The sequence below is a fragment of the Leuciscus leuciscus genome (assembly GCF_965113295.1).
Source record: "Leuciscus leuciscus genome assembly, chromosome: 23".
Lineage (NCBI taxonomy): Eukaryota > Metazoa > Chordata > Actinopteri > Cypriniformes > Leuciscidae > Leuciscus > Leuciscus leuciscus.
The window spans coordinates 8,438,578-8,447,429 of NC_138747.1; the positions used below are offsets into that span (position 1 = coordinate 8,438,578).

The 8,852-nt window shown below is 36.8% G+C and overlaps 1 long non-coding RNA gene across 1 annotated transcript; it reads right to left on the reverse strand.

Annotated features, from left to right (window-relative positions):
* Nucleotides 1-1,200: 1,200 nt before the first annotated feature.
* Nucleotides 1,201-8,021, reverse strand: LOC309488072. Its single transcript, XR_014202011.1, has 3 exons — nucleotides 7,987-8,021; nucleotides 2,823-2,944; nucleotides 1,201-1,292 (listed from the first exon to the last, which is right to left on the reverse strand). It is a non-coding gene; the product is annotated as an uncharacterized lncRNA (long non-coding RNA).
* Nucleotides 8,022-8,852: the final 831 nt, after the last annotated feature.

The window sequence follows — 8,852 nt, forward strand, 5'->3', positions numbered from 1 at the left end:
GGAATTTATTGATTGATAAAATTAGATTAAATATCCCCAAAATATCCCCAACTGAGCAAGCCAAAGGCAACAGTGGCAAGGAACCGAAAAACTCCATCAAGTGACCTAATGGTGTCCTAAAACTCCATCAGGTGACCTAATGGAGAAAAAAAAAACTTGGGAGAACCCAAGCTCAGTCGGGGGCCAGTTCTCCTCTGGCATTTATGAGCTAGAGGCCGGATTGTAGTTTGAACTGTAGGATTATATGAATGCCTGGCTGAAGAGATGCGACTTTAATCTAGTTTTAAACTGGGAGAGCGAGTCTGAGCAACGAACAGTATCAGGAAGACTATTCCAGAGTTTTGGAGCCAAATGTGAAAATGCTCTCCCTCCTTTGGTGGTTCTGGATATCCTAGGTATGACCAAAAGCCTTGAATTTAGTGATCTTAAAGAGCGCGATGGATTATAGGGTGACAGAAGATCCGTTAAATAGACTGGAGCTAAGCCGTTTAGGGCTTTATAAGTCAGTAGCAATACCTTGTAATTAATACGGAACTTTATAGGTAACCAATGCAGTGATGATAAAATCGGTGTTATATGATCATATTTTCTTGATCTCGTAAGAACTCTAGCGGTGGCATTTTGGACTAACTGTAGCTTGTTTGTGACAGTATCTCTGTGACAGTGCTAAGGCTTACTTTATTACAACACTTTCTGCCTGTCGATCATTTTGCACATTTAGGTGTCTTTAGAGGCAGGAGTGTTGGGGCTCATGTGGTTGAAGTTGGGGGAATTAAGCAGAATAAGGATTTCAAATGATCTGCATGCATTAGCATGTTCATTTCAACAGCCATTGCAAGTTGAGACCCAACATTTTTGTGGGTCTTTTTAATATCAATAAAAGGTAGTACAGAATTACCTGTTTTCAATAGCAGCAGTAGAGGGATAATGTGTGTCACGTGCAGTAAATGTGAAGGACAAAGTGCTTTTGAGTGAAGAGCCTTTCCCAATGTGATTGGGGCTATTGCAGCAGACACTTACCTCTGTGTTTAGCTCGGCCTCTGCTAATCTTTATCTCTTTGCCACTCACACTCACTGAAGCAGCGTGGGGTTGGAGGAGTGTGTCCTTCTCCTCATCCCAGCCCGCCCCATTAGCTGCTCCTCTGCTCTGTCCAGATGACATGCGAGTGGGATTAGTATTCCTGAGCCATCCGAGTTTCACAGCAGTCAGACAAAGACTGCGGCACTGCGTGTGTTGCTCCTGGGTTTGAGAAGCGAGAGGCCATAGGTCTGTACAAACACTGATAAACACACTGATGATATGTAACAGAGAGAGAGAGAGAGAGAGAGAGAGAGAGAGAGAGAGAGAGAGGGAGAGAACAAGGGAAACACAATGGTTGGCAGCTGAAAGCACATACACAGTGGAGAACAAAGAAAGTAAAGAAGACAGGAAGAAAAAGAGATGATGGAAAAAAACACCCATAACCCCTCAACTGCCACCCCTCAAAAAGACTACTAAGCATATTACTTTCTATATTCCTTTTATGAGGAAAGATGACAACATGAAACCATTTGACTTCACCAATCAGGGTATAAAACTCTCAATATCTTTCAGAGTTTTGAGGTATGCAAACTACATCAAATCCAGCAGCGAGTTTTCCTTAGAAGAGTTCATTATAGCAGCCTTAAAATTATGACTTTGTTTCAATGCGAACTGATTAAAACGGCCTAAATGGCACAACTGATGTGCACTTGATCTTTACTTGTGCACAGATATATATTATATATATTATAAAATGTACTGTTATTTTATATTATTTATATATTATTTATTTAAATAACTATTATGTTATACATAATTTACTATTATTATGTATTCATATTTTAATTATTTTATACATAATTTATTATTAATGTATTTTTTATTAAATCATAGATTATTAATACTGCACATTTAACAATTATAATTATTCATATTATTTATGACGTATTTAATAGAATTAGTTACTATTAAAACAAAGGTAGGGCTTCCAATTATTTGTTATTGCTGACATCAAAGGCAATTCATCCAATCAAATCTATGGTAATTTTGTACAATTTCATCTGTCACTTCATTGATTCTATAGTTAAATTAGACCAGTGTAATTATGGACAGGTTACGAGACAAGCACTCCTATTTAAAAACCATGAATAAATCTACACAAGATAAAAGAAAATTGAACACAGGCTCCATTAAATACAATTTCACTTGCAACGTAGATAAACTTGGGTAGTGATGAACACAATGTGCTGTGTGTGGCTGCAGAGAACATAAAACCAGTTAAAAAAAATAAAGAATGAAAAAGAAATAAAAGAAATATAAATCATGTTTTGTACACCATAAAACAATGTATCTATAGATTTGCCACTTGATGTCCAAGGTAAAATCTAAGTCCTAAATTAAAAACCAGGTGAGAACTGTTAAACTGATTCTGATAGAATCTAGAGCTAATTAAGACCCAACCTCTTCTTATGGTGCAGATCTGAGATCTACTCAAATTCAGCTGCTGTTGACCTGCTGTGTGTCCAGACAAACTGACGCACCTGTGCTATCTGTGTGTCTGCTATCGGCTCTTTCCTCTGCTTCTCTGGGCTGCCAGATAGAGACAGAGGAATACATGCTCATTGTACCCTGGAGCCGTCCACCCCACCATCAAAACCAACCTCTATACCTACAGCGAGAGGATGGTTCCTGGCTACAGCAATGATTTCAGTTAAGATAAAGCATGTATGGGCGTACACACACACACACACACACACATATGACAGGGTACATATATCTGATACTTTTTCTGTTATTGCACCTTATATTATCCTGTAGTGTCGGTTCAGGGAGGTTACAGTTCTCCAACGAGATCTGATTCTCTCCGTTCTCCACTCTCCTATCTGTAGGTTTAGTGATTTGTCCGAGATAGAAGCCCTCCAACTGCAAGCAAAAATAAAAAATAAAAATAAAAAAACACTTTATTCCCATAAGACTCAAACATACCCAGCGCCACTCCATTTGAGATAGTGTGTCTGCTCTTTTTTTTGGTTTTGGACAAGTAACAGACAGAAAGTAATACCAAGTCTTGAAAGAAGTTCAACTGATTCCTACAGGTGTTTGGAGACAAACTTCTCTAGAACAACAGATACTTGCGGGACCCAGCCGTTCATGTTTGTCATGTGAAGAGAACATCCATTTTATTTACTTTTTTTTTTCACACATATGTATTTTAAAGAGGATTCTGATGCTTTTTAAAAAGATACTTTTAAATTTTTTTATAAATAAACATCTCAAAAGCATAAAAAAAAAAAAAAGCATACAGGAGTTTCTTTTACAAGACACTACTCTTGTGAGAATACTCTGATGAATAGAAAGTTCATAAGAATATGAGAATAAGCTTAATAAGAGGCACTGCTAATAGTGTAAATAAACATCTTTTAAAGTCCTCCTGTGGCGAAAATTACGTTTTTAATGTTGTTTATGTGTCTATGTGGTGTTTTAATATGCTTTAAGACAAACCATGTACAAATTCATGTCAACACCACAGCTGAGTATTTTCTCCTTAAAACTGCATTGAACCAAAGACAGTCTCAAAACGTGGTTTAAAATCACTGGTGTTTCTGAAGTCACACATTTTAATGCAAACTACAAAAACTACTCTGAGCTGGTGTGAGTGGAGTGGGGGCTCATTTGCATACTCATATAATCGTGTATACTAAATGAGGCAAGGGTGTAGAGTTACATTCAAGCTATTTTGAGGCATGAGGTTTTTTCCAAGGAAAAAAACATGTAAATATGTAGTTTTGGTGATAAAAGAGGAGATTTAAGGGATAACATTATTGACTACAGGGGGGCTTTAATATTTGTATATCAGTGTTATAGAAGACATGCTAAATAAAAGAAGAGAAAGAAAGTTAGAAAAAAATTGAAAATGGAAAATAAAATTGATTCATGGCATCCTTCAGTGCTTCATCTTTCTATGCTTCAAATACTACTAATTAAAATAAAATAAAAAATACTGTTAAAAAATATATTGTATATATTTTCTGGGTACCATGAAAGTACAGTGATATCAGACTGCAGTTAAATGACAGAGAAGGAAAAGAACAGACCTTACGAGTGAATATTAGCAGTTCAATCATATTTTCACTGGATGGTGCCACATATAGATTTAATGTAGTCATTAAAACAGACATGAATAATGTAGATCTGTCATATGATAACATATTATTTTACATAAAGATCTGCTCATTCACCTAAGCAAAAGCTTATAAAAAAAAAAAAATCTTTATAATTCATAAATAATGGCAAGGACATTCAGCATACATGCATACCATATAAATATTAATGCCACCTTATAATAGTGATGATAAATTCATAGTGAGATAATAATCCATGCTCTTATACTCCCTGCAGTTCATTGCCGTAGTCTAACATTTACCAAATGACCCAGTTGCTCAAATCTCTGTTGTACATATGTCTGTCTCATCGTCACTCATTTCAGCAAATTGAGACAGACAGCCATAGTAAACATCATCAACTTCCCTTCCAGACTTCAATCTGAATAGCAAGTATGTGTTTCGCTGAAGCTGAGGAGGCCAGCGTTTGGTCTTCCTGCACCCTTTTGTGAGACTTTTTGGCATCTCTGCACCTTTACTTAAGACAAATTTCAAAGCCAGCTGGGATGCGTCTGTTCCTGTCAGTGGAAATCATCTTGTGAGTCTCCAGCTTGACTTCCACAGTAAGATGACAGCTCTAGATATGCATGTCTGCCTCCATACACACATAAACCATGCCTAGCCTCAGGACAGGCTGACCATATGTACAGTAATGTTGCTCGACAAGATCTGTTAGTGGGCAGATAAGGGGCGGTCAGCCCTCGCTCATTTAGGTTGAGAGTCGTAAACAACAACTCTTCTTTTTCGGTGAGAGCACAAACACACACATGCATGGAATCCCATACGGACCCATGCAGTGAGGCCGAATAACATCAGAAGTGGAAAAAACAAGAATATCATTAAAATGAACATCCGAATAACAAGAGGCTACAGTTTGGGCAGCATTCTACTATTTTCTGCATGTACTGTATACTGTGCATTTTCTGTATGCATGGAATATCTGGATGACCTACTATTCACATGCCAAAATGTGCAGAATACAATGGCACAGGACAATGCAGTACTGCAATATAATTTATATAATGAAACATCTATATACGTATATATATAGAAAATCAGTATTCTCAATATACTCAATATTGAATGTGGTCGCACGCTCGTGCTCATTGCACGTTGTGGAGTTGTAAAAGGACTGTAAAACCATTTTTATGGGGACAAAAAGAAACTTGGTGAGTGACAGAATGACAATTAGTCACCATTGCTGCACTGCTCAAAATAAAAGAACACTTGTAATACAAAACGACATAAAATTGTCAACGGCTCATGGAAGACACTTCCTCCCAAACTGGAGCAGCTTTGTTCTTTTTTCTAGCGCTGTTGAAATGAATCGTTCATTAGTCTGTGCTGAATTCCACCCCCCATTAGCGCCTACTATATTAAGTTTGTTTTGACTTTCTTTTCTATTCTCACCAATCACTTGCTCCACATTTCCTGACAGCATTCATCCTCTTTGTGTCACCATCATCATCGTCGCAGAAAATTAGTGGCTTTTTATTAACTTCTCTGAGACAAAATATTCTCTCAAAATGGAAATGAAAGTAACCAGCCCTTATTTCTTTTATTTCAAATGACGGGCTCTTTAGTGGTCTTAACAAAGGCAATGTGATTTTTCCTCTTTCTCGGGTGACTGATCTTCAGAGTTATTCATGTTTAAAAATCACCATGAAGAATCCTCTCACAACACAAGCTGACCAACATCCTCATATGATCAGGACAATCACATTGATTAATTCCACAATCATTTGAATCCAAATGCAAACATAAAATATATTAGTAATAAAAGAAACAGCTGGTATTGAATGAGATTCTGGATCTTGAATCTTGAGTGTTTTGTCTTACAGGTTTCTACCACTTTAAGAACATAAACTGTTTCTTAAATATGCCTGTCAAGTGGATGCATGCAGTATTTTATCATTATTAATGTAGATGGAGAAGCATTTGTGGAACGCTGGGCCTACCAACTGTTTTTGTCAGCTGAACCCCTAAGAGCTCAATGATTTACTTCAATTACACAACATCTTGCATGTGACAACATGATTATTTGTGAAATGTTTATGCTGTTATGTTCTTTAATAAACAAAAAAGTACACATTTATTCAATTTAAAATGAGCAATTCTATTACCAGTTTGATCGTATACCGATGATTGGGGAAATCTGATTTAATGCATTCCAAATGCTTGGAAAAGGCAAAGTACGCCTATTTAGTCCTCAGCGGTGAGTGTTTTATCTACAAACAAATTCAATCTAATGCTTGAATAGCATAACAGAACTTCATAATTGGTCACAGTTTTATCTTTTTGGTTGATCAACCATCTACAATTAACAACAAAACTAACCTCTCAAGATTTCAAACACTGTTGAATTCTCATTGAAAATCTTTCACATATGGGTGACAGTACACTGTTAGCAAAAACATATTGTACATACAGTATTAGGACCTATGGAAAGGACTGCATTCGTGACAATCTGAATTTATCAGAACTTCAGAGTTTATCAAACTGAACATAATAATACTAATAAAACGATTTGAAAACAACGTTATTTAACTGGATTAACATTTTGCTACAAAAAAGAAAGAGTAAAATGAAGCTCAGGGATGACTGTGAACACTACTGACTGATGACTGCAAATCTAGTTTGAGAGCCATTTCATATATATACAAATACAGCAAAATTCATACGGTACAATACTACTGTTATTTCAGTTATTCAATTATATAAATTGAGATCCATAAATTGAGCCCTTGCAGAAAATTTACAGAATTTAACAATAAGCCAAAAAAAAGGTCTCAGCTGTAAAAAGCAGCAAGTTTTTTAAATATTACGAGTGCATATAAAAAAATTATGTGCATGGATAAATCCTTTATAATAAACAGTGCAACATTCTGTTAAAAAAAGAATGTTGTTGTTAAAACTTAAAACTACTACCCTCAAGCTCCATTTGCAAAATGCAGTCAAATTGGCCTCTTTTCCCTAGCCATGACTTCTCTTTCGCTTCCTCTTTTTTTTTCCTGTGCACATAAAAACCACAATTGCCAAAATGCGATTCATCTTGCTGTATTTGTTTACCACTAGCTCATGTTGATGACGTTTTATTCGTTGTAGCCTACGATTCAATAGGTGTCATCATCGTACAGTCTACATACGGCGTACCCAAGTTTACCAAGTTGCATGTGTGATTTGTAATGATCTTATTGTATGACGAAATCGGCATTAGGAATAACTGACGACGGGCCGTTGAATTATTCGAAAAATATTGGACACCCGAGGTGGTAAAACGCTTGTGTGTGGAACTAATTTCTTGCGCAATCATCCCAAGGCTCCATTGCTAATTCCAAGAGAAGAGAGATATTAAGGCAGCAGCGACTCGCTAAGCTAAGTTTAATTGCTTCAAGAACAGCAATGTTACTACATTGCTACTGAGAATATAGACACACATCCAAACATACACAGTTAATTACTCTCATGGTTTATTTACAATGGTGAATGTTTTTTTTAACTTCATAATGATTGAGTCATTAGCATAAAGCCACGTTAAACTGTAGGAGCAACATCAAGTAAGTTGAGCTGTACGTGCCACAGGTAGCACATCTAAGCTGTGCCTTTGTGCTTGCACAGAGACTGAATCACAGGCTAATTGCACATGAATAGTCTATGACTAACACGAGAGGAGCAATTAGCCGACCATTAAAGCCTGAACGTTAAAACCAATCTTTGATTCACTGCCAATGCAACCGCTTTGCATTACTTGTATATATAATATAATTAGCATACACGTTTCTTTCTCTTGTTTTTCTACCTCACCTTAGCATTGTGATCCAGGGATAATTAGAAGCTCATTGTACCATTAATTCCTCACCAGCTATCCTCTACTGGAGCGTGAACGTGCATGTGCGTATCAGACGTATACAACCTGTTAAAACAAACACAAAATGAGAATCCCATGCTGCAATGTATCTATTTAAACTGAGAAAATGTGAATATTATAGCCTCGAACGGAGATTATGTGCTGTGGTAAATGGAACATGTTTTGCATGTTATAATGCTGAACGAAATCCTTGTAATAACCTTATTGTGGCAAGTAATATTTCAAAAGCATCAAATATGCTGTACTGCTGATAGTGCACTTAACAGCGATAGCTGAATATATTCTCCTGTTACAAAGCATTGTTGACATCCCGGTACTGCCGTAGACATGTATGGTTATACATATTAATGAGGCAGATTTGTTTATTCATCTCTTGTTTTACATAGCAGCTAAAGGAAGGAGGGAGGGAGGGAGGGAGAGAGAGAGAGAGAGAGAGAGAGAGAGAGAGGGGGATTTGGAAATGACACTCGGGGTTTATAAATTAGATCAGACATCTCTTCGACTTGTTTTTCTAAAACTAGCCCGTAGCCTGCTCCTTCCTCTCCATCTTAATTCCCCCTCATTAAACTCCTTCCATAGCAACTGTTTCTCTGTGCATGTTTAAAAAAACACTCATCGACACGTCTGCAGTGTGTGTTTTGATTTTATGCCGCTACACTTTCTTTTGAGTCGCGCAATGCTCCACTAATCCAGAGAGCTCTTGGCAAATTATGTCTGTTAAATAATAAGAGTATCTATAAACTTTGGGGGCAAGTGGAGGAGGTGGTTCGGTGATTTGATTTGCAGTTTGTCAAAGTGACTG